Source organism: Nomascus leucogenys, chromosome 6 (genome assembly GCF_006542625.1).
Source record: "Nomascus leucogenys isolate Asia chromosome 6, Asia_NLE_v1, whole genome shotgun sequence".
Taxonomy (NCBI): domain Eukaryota; kingdom Metazoa; phylum Chordata; class Mammalia; order Primates; family Hylobatidae; genus Nomascus; species Nomascus leucogenys.
The window spans coordinates 95,469,987-95,486,328 of record NC_044386.1 but is presented as its reverse complement, the minus strand read 5'-3'; the positions used below and the strand labels follow the sequence as shown (position 1 = coordinate 95,486,328).

Here is a 16,342-nt window from a genome sequence, read left to right as displayed (position 1 = left end):
TTTTAAAACCTAGCAAGTACAGGCCGGGTGCAGTGGCTCACGCCTGTAATCCCAGATCACTTGAGGTCAGGAGTTTGAGACCAGCCTGGCCAACATGATGAAACCCTGTCTCTACTAAAAATACAAAAATTAGCTGGGCGTGTTAGTATATGCTGGTAGTCCCAGCTACTCAGGAGGCTGAGACAGGAGAATTGCTTGAACCGGGAGGCGGAGGTTGCAGTGAGCCAAGATTGTGCCACTGCACTCCTGGCTGGGCGACAGAGCAAGACTCTGTCTCAAAAAATAAAAAATAAATAATAAAAGCTAGCAAGTACATATCCATGTATTTATTGATAGAATCCTAGTAATTGCTGACATTTATGGAATACTTGCCATATATCAGACACCATTCTATGTGCTTTATATATACTAATTTATTTTTTTCATAGCAGTCCCATTAGAGAGTTATAGTTATTAATGTCATTTTACAGATGAAGAAACTGAGACACAGAGGGATTAAGTAGCCTGCTCAAGATCACACAGCTAGTAAGGAACCGAGATTCAAACTTGGGCAGTGTGATTCAGAGACTTTAAATTCAACGCTGGTGCCTCACTGCCTCACGTTTGTACATGAAGTTGTGCCTAAATAAGTTTGAGGAATCATTAAGTAGTAGGAAAAACATTCTGGATTCCAGAGTTCCCGCTCCAGTTCATTCCGTAACTTTGAGTAAGGGAAATAAATCAAAGTCTCTAATTTAGATAGACTTGTACTTACTTCATCTAGAACTTCTCTAAGTTTTTTTCTAACTCTAAATTTTTATGATTCTATGATTATTTTTACATAAAGGAGAAAATTTGTCTTTTTACTTTCTAACAGACTAAAAGTGAATCAGAAAAATAACCAGCATAAAATTTGAAGGTAGATAAGTTTTTGATGTTTTGTAGTTACAAAAATATACTATTCTTAAACCTTTTATGTTCGTTATTTTTATGACTACAGAAAGCCCATAAACTTCTGAATAATTGATTGTAGCATTCTAACTATTGACTGGAATACAAATTCGTATTATTAATATATGCCACTTTGATATAATTAAGGTAATCTGAGTTATTGCCTTGATCTTAGTGCCATATAAAGTAAAAGCTCTTTGGGAAAATTAACTTTCTAAGTGGAAGATAGATCATATACTACTTTTTTTCCTCTTCTTTCCCACAAAGACTACCACCTTATTAAAATGACAAGACATATTAGGCTTCTGTCTGTGATAATAGGTGTAACATTTTTTTCTTGGGGAACACAAAACATAAAAAGTAGCTTTCATAATAAAAGAAATGTAATTCCTTGTCCTTACAAAATCCCTGTTTGCATAGTATGAAGTGGCTCGTCACTACCATCTGATCTTTTCATAAAATTCTATTGCCCTCTTAACCCAACTCCTAGCCTTTTATTTGGAAATAGTAATGATAGTTTTTCTGGGACTTAAAAAGTTGTGAAAGTGGGAAAAATTAAACATGTCAACAAAGTGAAACTTCTGCTTCTTACTAAAAAGTCCTTTGAGGTATCACTAAGTAAAAGAAAAACATTCATATGAAATTTGCATATATATTCTACTTTCCTTCTCTTTGTGTATTACTAAAATTGTTATATAAATATTCTGTTCTTGCTTATTTCTTTATAGTGGCCACAAATTCTATTAAAGCAGAAGAAATAGTGGTGAACCATAAAAGAGAACCAGTTTCTTCTCTATTCTGCAATTTAGAGGAAAAATTTCCATCCAAGGACAGATCAGGTAAGTATTCATTCTTTTTAATGTTTTGGGGCTATATATGTAGCCATAATTTGTTAATTATAATCCTAGATCATTGGTTTCATTTAACTAAGAGACAATAAGGTAGTCTCTGCAATATGGAAAATTCTGTAATTTTTAATTTTATGGGTTTCAATTCTGTTTGAGAAGACTGTATGTACAGAAGTATGTTCAGTTAGGCCGGGCACGGTGGCTCATGCCTGTAATCCCAGCACTTTGGGAGGCCGAGGTGGGCGGATCACGAGGTCAGGAGATCAAGACCATCCTGGCTAACATGGTGAAACCCCGTCTCTACTAAAAATACAAAAAAAAAAAAAATAGCCAGGCGTGTTGGCGGGCTCCTGTAGTCCCAGCTGCTCTGGAGGCTGAGGCAGGAGAATAGCATGAACCCGGGAGGCGGAGCTTGCAGTGAGCCGAGATCGTGCCACAGCACTCCAGCCTGGGCGACAGAGCGAGACGCCCGTCTCAAAAAAAAAAAAAAAAAAAGAAGATTGTTCAATTATATGTTAACTACTTATTTAGAAAAGTAGAAACAACAAAGTGCTGTTGCTGGTTAAGTTTAAGTCTGGTCTTTGTGATTTAAAAATAACATGAATAGAATTCAAGTTTCAGGCTGAGCACAGTGACTCACGCCTATAATCCCAGCACTTTGGGAAGCTGAGACGAGAGGATCGCTTGAGCCTAGGTGTTCCAGACCAGCCTGGGCAACAGAGTGAGAGCCCGTCTCTATAAAAAAATAAATAAAAATAGGTAGGCGTGGTGGCACGCACCTGTGGTCCCGGCTACTTGGTAGGCTAAGGTGGGAGGATAGCGTGAGCCCGGGAGTTCGAGGCTGCAGTGAGCTATGATCAAACCATTGCGCCACAGTCTGGGTGACAGACTGAGACCCAGTATCTTTAAAAAAAAAAATTAGTTTTGGAGAACAGGAGTCTGGAGAAAAGTCCAAGTTGTTGAGCTTAGAAAAATGAAGGCTCGGCCGGGCACGGTGGCTCATGCCTGTAATCCCAGCACTTTGGGAGGCCAAGGCGGGTGGATCAGGAGGTCAGGAGTTCAAGACCAGCCTGGCCAACATGGTGAAACCCCGTCTCTACTAAAATACAACAACAAAAAAATTAGCCGAGCGTGGTGGTGAGTGCCCATAATCCCAGCTACTTGGGAGGCTGAGGGAGGAGAATTGCTTGAACCTGGGAGGCGGAGGTTGCAGTGAGCCAAGATTGTGCTATTGTACTCCAGCCAGGGCAATAGAGTGAGACTCCATTTCAAAAAAATAAATAAATAAAGGCTCAGGGTGACAATAGTGCTTTTCCAGTAGATGAGATGCTGTCATACTGAGGATGGTGCCTGAAAAAATAGATTAGAAAAACCAAAGATTTTGAAATTAAGAATATTTGAGGTTGTAGTTATTTACTTTGGGAAATTGTAGAATCCTCTTTCTAGAAGATCTTCCAAGTAGTGAACATCTGCTGAGAAAAGCTTATCTACCACTTATACACCCATCATTAGGTCTTCTAACCTTATGATGCTATGATTTACTTTGAAATGCAGACGGTTATTTATGTCTAAGGCTAACATGATATATTTCTAATGATAGAATAGGTAAACTTATAGAACTTTAAGACTATGGAGAATGATAGTTATTTTAGGAGCATAGAAATAGTCATATGTCTTATCCAATTTATTCCATTCTTGGCCGTGTGACCATCATTAACATATGTAATTTTTCTTGGCTCTTGTAATACTCTCTGAGTACATATATGTTACCATTGACAGAAATGGAATTGTGGACTCTTAATGTATCATCTCTATCAAGACTAGAGAGAAGGATAAAAGGACAGATTTAAAGAACAGTGTGTTCAAGTGGGATTAAGAATAGTTCCCCAAAATGTGGGATAGGGTGGAGATTTCAAGCAATGAGAAATAGGCTACAGTATGGTAATCTGAAAATGGCATGTGGGAGCAAGGAAAGGGCTGTTGTTCTTTCTGCTGAGTCAGAGAAAGAGGAGAAATTAAGGGAAGTAAGTGGTTATATTGGAAAAGGCACCTTGTAATCTAAAAGAGAACCAGCTTTTTATTAGAGTGAACTGCACAGAAGTGAAAAATAAATTTAGGATAAAAAGGGTTTGTCCTCAAAGAAATAGACTTTCCAGTAGATATTGTTGATGAATAGGGCAGAAGGGGAAGAATGACTGAGATGTTGAAGAATTGGGTGTAGAGTGAATGTGTTTAGGAGGGTTTGAGAGTGAGGATGGGAGGGTCAGAGGTAAAAGGAAAAAGAGGCTTGTGCATATGGGGTGAGCAAATAAAATGGAAATGAAAGAAGCATTTGAGTAGGAGAAAAAATAGACACAAGTTGAGGGAAAATTAGGAACTTTAAGATAATATTTCTTTGTAAGCAAGGAGATGTTAAAGATGACCAGTTATGTATACTGAGGAAATATACTCAGGAAAATGGTCAGTGTGTGTGTGTGTTTGTGTGTGTATGTATGTGTGTTGCAGGTGGAAGGGGATGATAATTACCCCAGGCCTGAGAAGGGCACACACATATGAAAAGTAACTAGGCTGATTGACCCTCTTATTTCAGAGAAGTTTTCCTGGAACAATGTTGACAGACATATCCTATTTTGATTTTTTTTTTTTCTTAGACAGAGTATTGCTCTGTCCCCCAGGCTGGAGTACAGTGGCGTGATCCCAGCTCACTGCACCTCCACCTCCTGAGTTCAAGCCATTCTCCTGCCTCAGCCCACTGAGTAGCTGGGACCACAGGCATGCACCACCGCGCCCGGCTAATTTTTGTATTTTTAGTAGAGACGGGGTTTTACCATATTAGCCAGGCTGGTCTCGAACTCCTGACCTCAGGTGATCCACCCACCTTGGCCTCCCAAATTGCTGAGATTACAGGCATGAACCACCACACCTGGCCTCTATTTGGATATTGATTGTAGACTGAGTTTCTAGGCTTCAAGGGCATAGGAAATCTTTAGAAAGACCAAGGTATGTATGAGGCAGCGCTTAGGGTAGTGAGGGTGGGGAGCACTATGATTTTTTTCTCCTTTACATTTCTTTACAGAGCTATAGCATTTTCTAGAGACATGCATAATTCAAGACTATTTCTGGCAGCAAAGAATGGAAAGTTTGGTATTGCCATGTGGCAGTAGCTTAAGAGTTTATAAATCACATTCACCAGCTAGCTTTTCTCTTTTTTTTGAGTCAGAGTCTTGTTTTGTTGCCCAGGCTGGAGTATAGTGGCCTGATCTCAGCTTGCTGCAACCTCTGCCTCCTGGGTTCAAGTGATTCTCATGCCTCAGCCTCCCAAATAGCTAGAATTACAGGCATGCACCACCACACCTGGCTAATTTTGGTATTTTTAGTAGAGATGGGGTTTTACCACATTGGCTAGGCTAGTCTCAAACTCCTGGCCTCAAGTGATCTGCCTCCCAAAGTGCTGGGATTATAGGCATGAGCTACCATGCCCAGCCTCCAACCAGCTTTTGAAACTTTTTTTTTTTTTTCTTTTTTTTGAGACAGAGTTTCTCTTGTCACCCAGGAGTACAGTGACAAGATCATAGCTCACCACAGCCTCGAACTCCTGGGCTCCAGGGATCCTCCCACCTCAGCCTCTGGAGTAGCTGGGACTACAGGCCTGTGCCATCACAGTCAGCTAATTAAAAAACATTTTTTTTGGACACATGGTCTTACTATGTTGCCCAGGCTGGTCTTGAACTCCTGAGCTCAGGTGATCCTCCTACCTCAGCCTCCCAAGTAGCTGGGATTGTAGTTGCAGGCCATTGTGTCTGGCTGAAACTTTAATTCTTTTTTTTTTTTTGAGATGGAGTCTCGCTCTGTCACCCAGGCTGGAGTGCAGTGGCGCAATCTCGGCTCACTGCAAGCTCCGCCTCCCAGGTTCATGCCATTCTCCTGCCTCAGCCGCCTGAGTAGCTGGGACTACAGGCGCCCGCCACCATGCCTGGCTAATTTTTTGTATTTTTTAGTAGAGATGGGGTTTCACCATGTTAGCCAGGATGGCCTCGATCTCCTGACCTCGTGATCTGCCCGCCTTGGCCTCCCAAAGTGCTGGGATTACAAGCGTGAGCCACCGCGCCCGGCGAAACTTTAATTCTTGATGAATTATTAATTTGGGGAATTTGTGTTATTTCATATTTAGCATATAAAGTGAATATTATTAAATCATTTTACATTTGCAGAGACTGCAGCCACACACTATTTTTTTTCACTTTTTTTGAGGTAAAATATACATATAAAATTTACCATCTTTACCACTTTTAAGTATACAGTTTAGTGGTAATAAATATATTTATATTCCTTTTTTCACCCTTTATCCTTCCCTCTCCTCCATCCTTAATGGCCTTTGGTAACCACCATTCTACTCTCTGTCTTCATGAGATTCACTGTTTTTTAGCTTCTATATATGAGTGAGAACATGATATTTGTCTTCCTGTGCTTAGTTTATTTTGCTTGACGTAATTGGCCTCCAGATTCATCCATGTTGCTGCAAATGACAGGATTTTATTCTTTTTTATGGATGAATAATACTCCAGTACGTACGTATATCCTATTTTCTTTATTCATCCATTGATAGGCACTTAGGATGATTTCATATTTTGGCTATTGCTAATAGTGCTGCAATATACATGGGAGTGCAGATAGCCCTTTGATATATTGATTTCCTTTCTTTTGGATGTAGACTCAGTAGTGGAATTACTGGATCAGATGGTAGATCTATTTTTAGGCTTTTGAGAAGCCACCATACTGTTCTGCATAGAGGTTGTACTAATTTACATTCCCACCAACAGTATATGAGGGCTTTCCCTTCTCTACATCCTTACCAGTATCTATTATTAGATGATATTTCGTTGTGGTTTTGATTTGCATTTCTCTGATTAGTCATGTTGAGTGTTTTTTTTAATACACATGTTGACCATTTGTATGTCTTCTTTTGAGAAATGTCTGTTCAAGTCTTTTGCCCATTTAAAAATCAGATTATATGATTTTTTTTTTTTGCTATTGAGTTGTTTGAGCTCCATATATATTCTGGTTATTAATTCTTTGTCAGATGGATAGTTTGCAAATATAGTCTTCCATTCTGTGGGCTGTCTCTTCAATTTGTTGATTGTTTCCTCGTGCAGAAGCTTTTTAGCTTGATGTAATCCCATTTGTCTAGTTTTGCTTTGGTTGCCTTTGAGGTCTTACCCCAAAAATCTTTACCCAGACCAATGTCATGGAACATCTCTCCAATGTTTTCTTCTGTAGTTTCATAGTTTCAGCATTAAATATTTGTCTTTAATCTATTTTGATTTGATTTTTGTGTATGGTGACAGCTAGGGGTCTAGTTTAATTCTTCCACATCTGGTAACCTTTCTCCATTGTATGTTCGTGGCACCTTGGTCAAAGAGGAGTTGGCAATAAATGTGTGGATTTACATCTGGATTCTCTATTCTGTTCCATTGGTCTATGTGTCTGTTTTTATGCCAGTACCATGCTGTTTTGGTTACCATAGCTTTGTAGTAAATGAAGTCAGGTAGTGTGATGCCTTCAGCTTTGTTCTTTTTTGCTCAGGATTGCTTTGTCTATTCCAAGTCTTTGGTAGTTCCATATAAATTTAAGAATTTTTTTTTCCTATTTTTATAAAGAATGCCGTTCACATTTTGATAGAGATTGCATTGAATCTGTAAATTGCTTTGGGTAGTTTTATCATTTTAACAATAATTCTTCCAATTAATGAGTATGGAATATCTTTCCTTTTTTATGTGTGTCCTCTTCAATTTCTTTCATCAGAGTTTCATAGTTTTGCTTGTATAGATCTTTCACTTCTTTAGTTAGATTGATTCCTAGGTATTTTATATATTTTTGTAGTTATTATAAACGAAATTGCTTTATTTTTAATTTTTGTGAGAACATAGTAGGTATATATATTTATGGGTTACATGAGATATTTTGATACATGCATGCAGTGCATAATCACATCAGGGTAATGGGGTATCCATCCCCTCAAGCATTTATCCTGTGTGTTACAAACAATCCAATTATACTCAGTTATTTTAAAATGTACAATTACATTATTTTTTACTGTAGTCACCCTGTTGTGCTAGCAAATACTAGGTCTTATTGATCCTTTCTAACTAATTTGGATCCATTAACCATCCCCACTTCCCCCAACCAGCCCCCTGCTCCACCCTTCCCAGCCTCTGGTAACCATCTTTCCACACTCTACCTCCATTAGTTAAATTGTTTTAATTTTTAGCTCCCACAAATAAGTGAGAAGATGCGAAGTTTGTTTTTCTGTGCCTGGCTTATTTCACTTAACAGTGACCTCCAGTTCCATCCATGTTGTTGCAAATGATAGGATCTCGTTCTTTTTTTATGGCTGAATAGTACTCCATTGTATGTATGTACCAAATTTTCTTTATCTGTTCATCTGTTGATGGATGCTTAGGTTGCTTCCAAATCTTAGCTCTTGGGAATAGTGCTGCAGTAAACATGGGAGTGTAGATATCTCTTCGATGTACTGACTTCCTTTCTTTTGGGTGTATATCTCAGAGAGCAATTGCTGGGTCGTGTGGTAGCTCTATTTTTAGTTTTTTGAGGAACCTCCAAACTGTTTTCCATAGTGGTTCCCACCAACAGTATGTGAGTATTTCCCTTTCTCCATATCTCCTCCAGCATTTGTTAATGTCTGACTTTTGGATAAAAGCCATTTCAGCTGGTGTAAGATGATATCTCATTGTAGTTTTATTTGCATTTCTCTGATGATCAATTATGTTGAGCACTTTTTCATATGCCTGTATGCCATTTGTATGTCTTTTGAGAAATGTCTGTTCAGATCTTCTGTCCATTTTAATACCAGATTATTAGGGTTTTTTTCCTATAGAGTTGTTTGAACTCCTTATATATTCTGGTTATAATCCCTTGTCAGATGGGCAGTTTGCAAATATTTTCTCCATTCTGTGGGTTGTTTCTTTTTTGATTATTTCCTTTGCTGTGGAGAAGCCTTTTGTTGATTGTTTCCTTTGCTGTGTAGAAACCTTTTAACTTGATAGGATCCCATTTGTCCATTTTGGCTTTGGTTGCCTGTGCTTGTGGGGTATTACTCAAGAAATCTTTTTTTTTTTTTTTTTTTTTTTTTTGAGACAGAGTCTCACTCTGTCGCCCAGGCTGGAGTGCAGTGGTATGATCTCGGCTCACTGCAAGCTCCGTCTTCTAGGTTCATGCCATTCTTCTGCCTCAGCCTCCCAAGTAGCTGGGACTACAGGTGCCCGCCACTATGCCCAGCTAATTTTTTGTATTTTTAGTAGAGACAGGGTTTCACCGTGTTAGCCTGGATGGTCTTGATCTCCTGACCTCATGATCCACCCACCTTGGCCTCCCAAAGTGCTAGGATTACAGGCGTGAGCCACCACGCCCGGCCTACTCAAGAAATCTTTGCCCACTCCAATGTCCTAGAGAGTTTCCCCAATTTTTTTTAGTAGTTTCATCGTTTGACATCTTAGAATTAAGCCTGTAATGCTATTTTGATTTGGATTTTTGTATATGGTGAGAGATAGGGGTCGAGTTTCATTCTTCTGCATATGGATATCCAGTTTTCCCAGCACCATTTATTGAAGAGACTGTCCTTTCCCCAAGTATGTTCTTGGCACCTTTGTCAAAAATGAGTTCATGTATGGATTTATTTCTGGGTCCTGTGTTCTGTTCCATTAGTCTATGTATCTATTTTTATGCCAGCACCATGCTGTTTTGGTTACAATAGGTCTGTAGTGTAATTTGAAGTCAGGTAATGTGATTTATTCAGTTTTGTTCTTTTTGCTTAGCATAGCTTTGGCTATTCTGGGTCTTTTCTGGTTCCATATAAATTTTAGGATTGTTTCTTCTATTTCTGTGAAGAATGTCATTGGTATTTTGATAGAGATTGCATTGTATCTGTAGATTGCTTTGGGTAGTGTGGACATTTTAACAATATTGAATCTTCCAATCTATGAACATGAAATACCATTCCATTTTTCGTGTCTTTTTCAATTTCTTGCATTGGTATAGTTTTCATTTTAGAGAGCTTTCACTTCTTTGATTAAGTGAATTCCTTGATACTTTATTTTATTTGTAGCTATTGTAAATGGGATTACTTTCTTGATTTCTTTTTCAGATTGTTCACTTTTGGCATATAGAAATGCTACTAATGTTTGTTTGTTGATTTTGTATCCTATAACTTTGCTGAATTGGTTTAACAGTTCTAAATTTTTTGATGAAGTCTTTAGGTTTTTCCAACTATAAGATCATAATAATCTGCAAACAATGATAATTTGATTTCTTCCTTTCCAATTTGAATGCCCTTTATTTCTTTCTCTTGTCCGACTGCTCTAGGTAGGACTTCCAATACCATGTTGAATAACAGTGGTGAAAGTGGGCATCCTTGTCATCTTCCAGATCTTAGAAGAAAGACTCAGTTTTTCCACATTCAGTATGATACTAGCTATGGGTCTGTCATATATAGCTTTTATTATGTTGAATTATGTTCCTTCTATACCCAGTTCTTTGAGAGTTTTTATCACAATGAAATGTTGAATTTTATCAGATGCTTTTTCAGCATCAATTGAGATAATCATATGATTTTTGTCCTTCATTCTTTTGATATGATGTATCACATTGATTTGTGTATGTTGAACCATCCTTGCATCCATGGGATAAATTTCACTTGGTCATGACAAATGATATTTTTAGTGTGTTCTTGAATTTGGTTTGCTAGTATTGTGTTGAAGATTTTTGCATCAGTGTTAACCAGGGCTATTTGCCTGTAGCTTGCTTTTAAATGTGTTTTTATCTGGTTTTGATATCAGGGTAATACTGACCTTGTAGAATGAGCTTGGAACTATTCCCTCCTCCTCTCTTTTTCAGAATAATTTGAGTAGTATTGGTATTAGTTCTTTTTAAAATGTTTGATAAAATTCAGCAGTGAAGTCATTGGTCTCAGGCTTTCCTTTGTTGGGAGACTTTTTAATATGGCTTCGATCTTATTAGTTGTTATTAGTCTGTTTAGGTTTTGGATTTCTTCATGGTTGAATCTTGGTAGGTTGTATATGTCTAGGAATTTATCCATTTCTTGGCTTTTCAATTTATTGGCATGTAGTTGCTCATAGTAGGCTCTAATGATCCTTTGAATTTCTGTAGTATTGGTTGTAATGTCTCCTTTTTCACCTCTGATTTTATTTATTTGTGTCTCCTCTCCTTTTTTCTTAGTCTGGCTAAAAGTTTATCAATTTTGTTTATCTTTTCAAAAAACCAACTTTTTATTTCATTGATCTTTTGTATTTTATTCATTTCAATTTTATCTCTGCTCTTTATTCTTCTACTGATTTTTGGGTTTGGTTTGCTTTTGCTTTTCTGTTTCTTTTAGATGCTTCATTAGGTTGTTTATTTGATGTTTTCCTACTTTTTAAATGTAGGTGCTTATAGCTATAAACTTCTCTCTCGGTATTGCTTTTGCTGTATCCCATAGGTTTTGACATGTGTTTCGGTTATCATTTGTTTCAATAAATGTTTCAGTTTCCTTTTTAATTTCTTCATTGACCTACTGGTCATTCTGGAGCATATTGTTTAATTTTTATGTGTTTGTATAGTTTCCAAAATCTCTCTCATTATTGATTTCTAGTTTTATTCCATTGTGGTCAGAAAAGATGTTTGATATTATTTCAATTTTTAAAAATATTTTAAGACTTGTTTTTTGACCTAACATATGGTCTATCCTTGAGAATGACCCATGTGCTGAGGAAAAGATTGTGTATTCTGTAGCTGTTGGATTAAATGTTCTATAAGTATCTATTTGGTCCATGTGGTCTATAGTACAGATTAAGTCTGATGTTTCTTTGTTTATTTTCTGTCTGGAAGATCTGTCCAATGCTTAAAGTGGGGTGTTGAATCTCCAGCTATTATCATATTGGAGTTTATCTCTTTCTTTAGCTCAAATATTTGCTCTATATATCTGGGTGCTGTAGTGTTGGGTGCATATATATTTAAAATTGTTATATTCTCTTGCTGAATTGACCCCTTCATTATTATATAACGACCTTCTTTGGCTCTTCTTAAAAGTTTTTGTCATGGAATCTATTTTGTCTGATATAAGTATAGCACTCCTCTTTTTTGGTTTCTGTTGGTATGAAATATCTTTTTCTGTCTCTTTATTTTCAATCTATGTGTATCATTATAGGTAAAGTGTGTTTCTTGTAGGCAACAGATCATTGGGACTTGTGTTTTTTTTTTTTTTTGGGGGGGGGGTTTGTTTGTTTGTTTTCTTATCCATTCAGCCACCCTGTCTTTTGATTGAAGAGTCTAGTCCACTTACATTAAAGGTTACTATTGATTGGCAAGGACTTACTCTTGCCATTTTATTTGTTTTCTGGTTGTCTTGTGGTCTTCTCTTCCTTTTTTCCTTCCTTCCTGTTTTCCTTTTAGTGAAGGTGATTTCCTCTGGTGGTATGATTTAATTTCTTGCTTTTTATTTTTTGTGTATCTGTTGTATGTTTTTTGATTTGAGATTACCATAAAGCTTGCAAATACTATCTTATAACCCATTATTTTAAGATGATTACAACTTAACACTGCTTGCATAGACAAACTAACAAGCAAAAAGAAAACTAATAAAAACTTTAACTTCATCCTCTTGCTTTTTATGTTTCTATTTATATCTTACAGTACTGTCTATGTTTTGAAAAGTTGTTGTAGTTATTATTATCATTATTATTTGAGACAGAGTCTCACTTTGTCACCCAGGCCAGAGTGCAGTGGCACAATCTCAGCTCACTTCAACCTCTGCCTCCTGGGTTCAAATGATTTTCCTGCCTTAGCCTCCCTAGTAGCTGGGATTATAGGCATGCATGACCACAGCTGGATAATTTTTATATTTTTAGTAGAGATAGGGCTTTGCCATGTTGGCCAGGCTGGTCTTGAACTCCTGACCTCAAATGATCTGTGATCTGCCTGCCTTGGCTTCCCAAGGTGCTGGGATAACAGGTGTGAACCACCATGCTGGGTCCATAGTTATTATTTTTGACTGGTTTATCATTTAATCTTTCTATTTAAGATAAGAGTAGTTTACACACCACAGTTCAGTGTTATAAAAGTCTCTGTTTTCTGTGTACTTACTATTGATAGTGAGTTTTGTACTTTCAGATGATGTCTTATTGCTCATTAACATCCTTTTATTTTTCTTTTCTTCATCCTTACTTCTGATAGAAGTACTCCCTTTAGCATTTCTTGTTGGACAGGTCTGATGTTGATGAAATCCCTTAGCTTTTGCTTGTCTGGGAGAATCTTTATTTCTCCTTCATGTTTGAAGGAAATTTTTGCTGGATAATATTATACTATTCTAGGGTAAACTGTTTTTAACCTTCAGCACTTTAAATAAATCATGCCACTCTCTCCTGCCCTGTAAGTTTTCCACTGAAAAGTCTGCTGCTAGACATATTGGAGGTCCATTGTATGTTATTTGTTTCTTTTCTCTTGCTGCTTTTAGGATCCTTTCTTTATCCTTAACCTTTGGGAGTTTGATTATTAAATTCCTTGAGGTAGTCTTCTTTGGGTTAAATCTGCTTGCCTTCTCTCTCTCTCTTTTTTTTTTTTTTTTTTTTTTTTGGCAGGGTGGCGGGTACAGAGTCTCACTTTGTTGCCCAGGCTGGGGTGCAGTGGTGCAATCTTGGCTCGCCTCAACCTCTGTCTCCCGGGTTCAAATGATTCTCATGCCTCAGCCTCTCAAGTAGCTGAGAGCACAGGTGTGTGCCACCACACCCAGCTAATTTTGTATTTGAGACAGGGTTTCGCCATGTTGGCCAGGCTGGTCTCAAACTCCTGGCCTCAAATGGTCCACCTTTGGGGGGCCTTAGCCTACCAAAGTGCTGGGATTACAGGTGTTAGCCACCACACCCAGCCAGCCTTTTTGTACTTGGTTATTAATATCTTTTTCTAGGTTTGTGAATTTCTTATTATCCCTTTGAATAAAGTTTCTACCCCTCTCTCTACCTTCTCTTTAAGGCCAATAACTCTTAGATTTGCCCTTTTGAGGCTATTTTCTAGATAATGTAGGTGTGCTTCATTCTTTATTTTGCTTTAATCTCTAACTGTATTTTCAAATAGCCTGTCTTCAAGCTTACAAATTGTGTCTTCTGCTTGATCAATTCTACTATTAACAGTCTCTGATGCATTATTCAATATGTCAATTGCATTTTTCACCTTCAGAATTTTTACTTATTCTTTTCAATTATTTTAATCTCTTTGTTAAATTTATCTGATAGAATTCTGCATTCCTTCTCTGTGTTATCTTGAATTTCTTTGAGTTTCCTTAAAACAGCAATTTTGAATTCTCTGTCTGAAAGGTCATGTATTTCTGTTTCTTCAGGATTGGCCTCGCACCTTATTTAGTTCATTTGGTGAGGGTATGTTTTCCTGGATGGTCTTGATGCTTGTGGATATTTGCTGGTATCTGGGCATTGAAGAGTTAGGTATTCATTGCAGTATTCTCCGTCTAGGCTTGTTTGTATCCACCTGTCTTGGGAAGGTTTTCCAGGTATTCAAAAGGACTTTGAGTGTTGTGATCTAAGATCTAAGCCATATCTGCATTGTGGGGCACCTCAAGCCCAGTAATGCTGTGGTTCTTGCAGACTTGTAGAAGTACCATCTTGGTAATATTGGATAAATCTGGAAGAATTCTCTGGTTTACCAGGCAGAGATTCTTATTCTCTTCCCTTACTTTCTCCCAAACAAATGGAGTTCCTCTGTGCTGAGCCACCTCTGGCTGGGAGTAGGGTGACACAAACACCTCTATAGCCACCACCAGTGGGACTGTGCTGGGTTAGACCTGAAGCCAGCACGGCACTGGGTCTTGCCCAAGGCCTGCTGTAACCAGTACCTGGCTGCCACTTATGTTCATTCAAAGCCCTAGGGCTCTACAGTCAGCATCTAGTGAAGCCAACCAGGCTTGTGTCCTTCCCTTCAGGGAGGCAAGTTCCTGCAGGCCCTGGGCCGGTCCAGAGATGCCATCTGGGAGCTAAGGACTGGAGTCAAAAACCTTAGAAGTCTACCTGGTGTTGTATTCCACTGTGGCTGAGTGGGCTTTCAAACCATGAAAAACAGTTCTCACTTTTCCCTCCCCTTTTCACAGGCAGAGGACCCTCACCTTATAGTCACTACCACCCAAGGCCCACAGGGAGTACTGCCAGGCTACCACCAATGTTCACTTAAGGCCTGAGGGCTCTTCAGTTAGCTTGTGGTGAATGCTACCAGGCCTGCGATTCACTCTTCAGGGAAGTGGGGTCCCCTCTGGCCCAGGCCATGTCCAGAAATGCCATCCAAGAGCCAAGGCCTGGAATCAGGGACCCTAAGAGCTTGATTGGTGCCATACCACATTGTGGTAGAGTTTGTACTTAAGATGCAAGACAAAGTCTCTACTTTTTCCTCTGCTTTTCTCAAGCAGAAGGAATCTCTTACCATAGCCACCACAGGTGGGAATGTGCTGGGTCTCACCTGAAGCCAGTGTGTCTCCGAGTCTCACCCAAGGCTCATGCCATACTACCTAAGTATCACTATTGATTATTCAGGGTCTCAAGGGCTCTTTAGCCAGCAGATGATGCATCCTGCCAGGAATAGGCCCTTCCCTTCAAGGAATCAGTTTCCCTCTGGGTCCAGGGTGTGTCTAGAAATGTCATCTGGGGAACTACGGCCTGGAATGGGGGCCTTACAGTTCTGACTAGTATTGTATCCAACTGTGGCTGAGCTGGTGTCCAAGGTGCAAGACAAAATTCCTCTTTACTCTTCCCTCTCCTCTCCTCTCAAGCAGAAAGGGAGTGCTTGCACTTCCCCCTTTTCAACACCAGGCAACACAGCTTGTGGCTCTTTTGTGACTTTTTTGGAGCCACAGCTGTGTTGCCTGGGGTTGGGGGACAGGTAGTGCAAGCACTCCCTTAGGTGCCCCGGCTTGTGTCTCAGTAAGTCTCATGACCGGCAAGTCCACTGGCTTCAAACCCAGCTCAACACTAAAACTTGCAGTTCTTGGGGCCTAGACTGCCTTTACAGTTTATTTAGGGCCCCAGAGCACTTCAACCCACAATGAGGAAGCTTGCTGGAACTCAAGTTCCAGCCGCTGGGATGGGTGATTCTCCTCTGGCTAGGGCTTGTCTGAATGCTCCTTCTGTAGATGGGTGTCAGCTAAGTTCAGCCCAGTTTTGCTTTATACTGTGACAGCACTGAGTTCAATGTAAAGTCTCACAGTCTCTGTGCTCTTACTCTCCCCAAGCACACAGATTTCTTCACACCACTTGGCTACTGTGATGGGATAGGGGAGGGGTAGCATCAACAATTCAAGACTCTTTCCTACTCTTAAGTTTCTCTTTCAGAACTATGAAGTTAAAATCAGGTGCTGTGAGTGCTCACCTGATATTTGGTTCTTATAAAGGTGCTTTTTTGTGTATAGATGTTGAATTTGGTGTTCCTGCAGGGGTGATGATTGGTAGGACCTTCCATTCTGCCATCTTGCTCCACCCCTTGAGATTGCTTTTTTGATT

At 39.0% G+C, this 16,342-nt stretch overlaps 1 protein-coding gene across 5 annotated transcripts in view; it reads left to right on the top strand.

Moving 5' to 3' along the window:
- The first annotated feature begins 341 nt into the window (after positions 1-341).
- Positions 342-16,342, top strand: part of NRG4 (neuregulin 4) — a 125,176-nt gene continuing 109,175 nt past the window's right edge. For 3 of the 5 annotated variants that reach the window (XR_004030569.1, XR_004030570.1, XR_004030567.1), the window contains exons 1-2: positions 342-601; positions 1,659-1,769. The gene's annotated coding sequence lies outside the window, so the exon portion shown is untranslated. Of the gene's footprint in view, positions 602-787; positions 899-1,658; positions 1,770-16,342 lie in introns of those variants that run through there. The other 2 variants (XM_030814828.1, XR_004030568.1) reach the window with 2 other exon arrangements.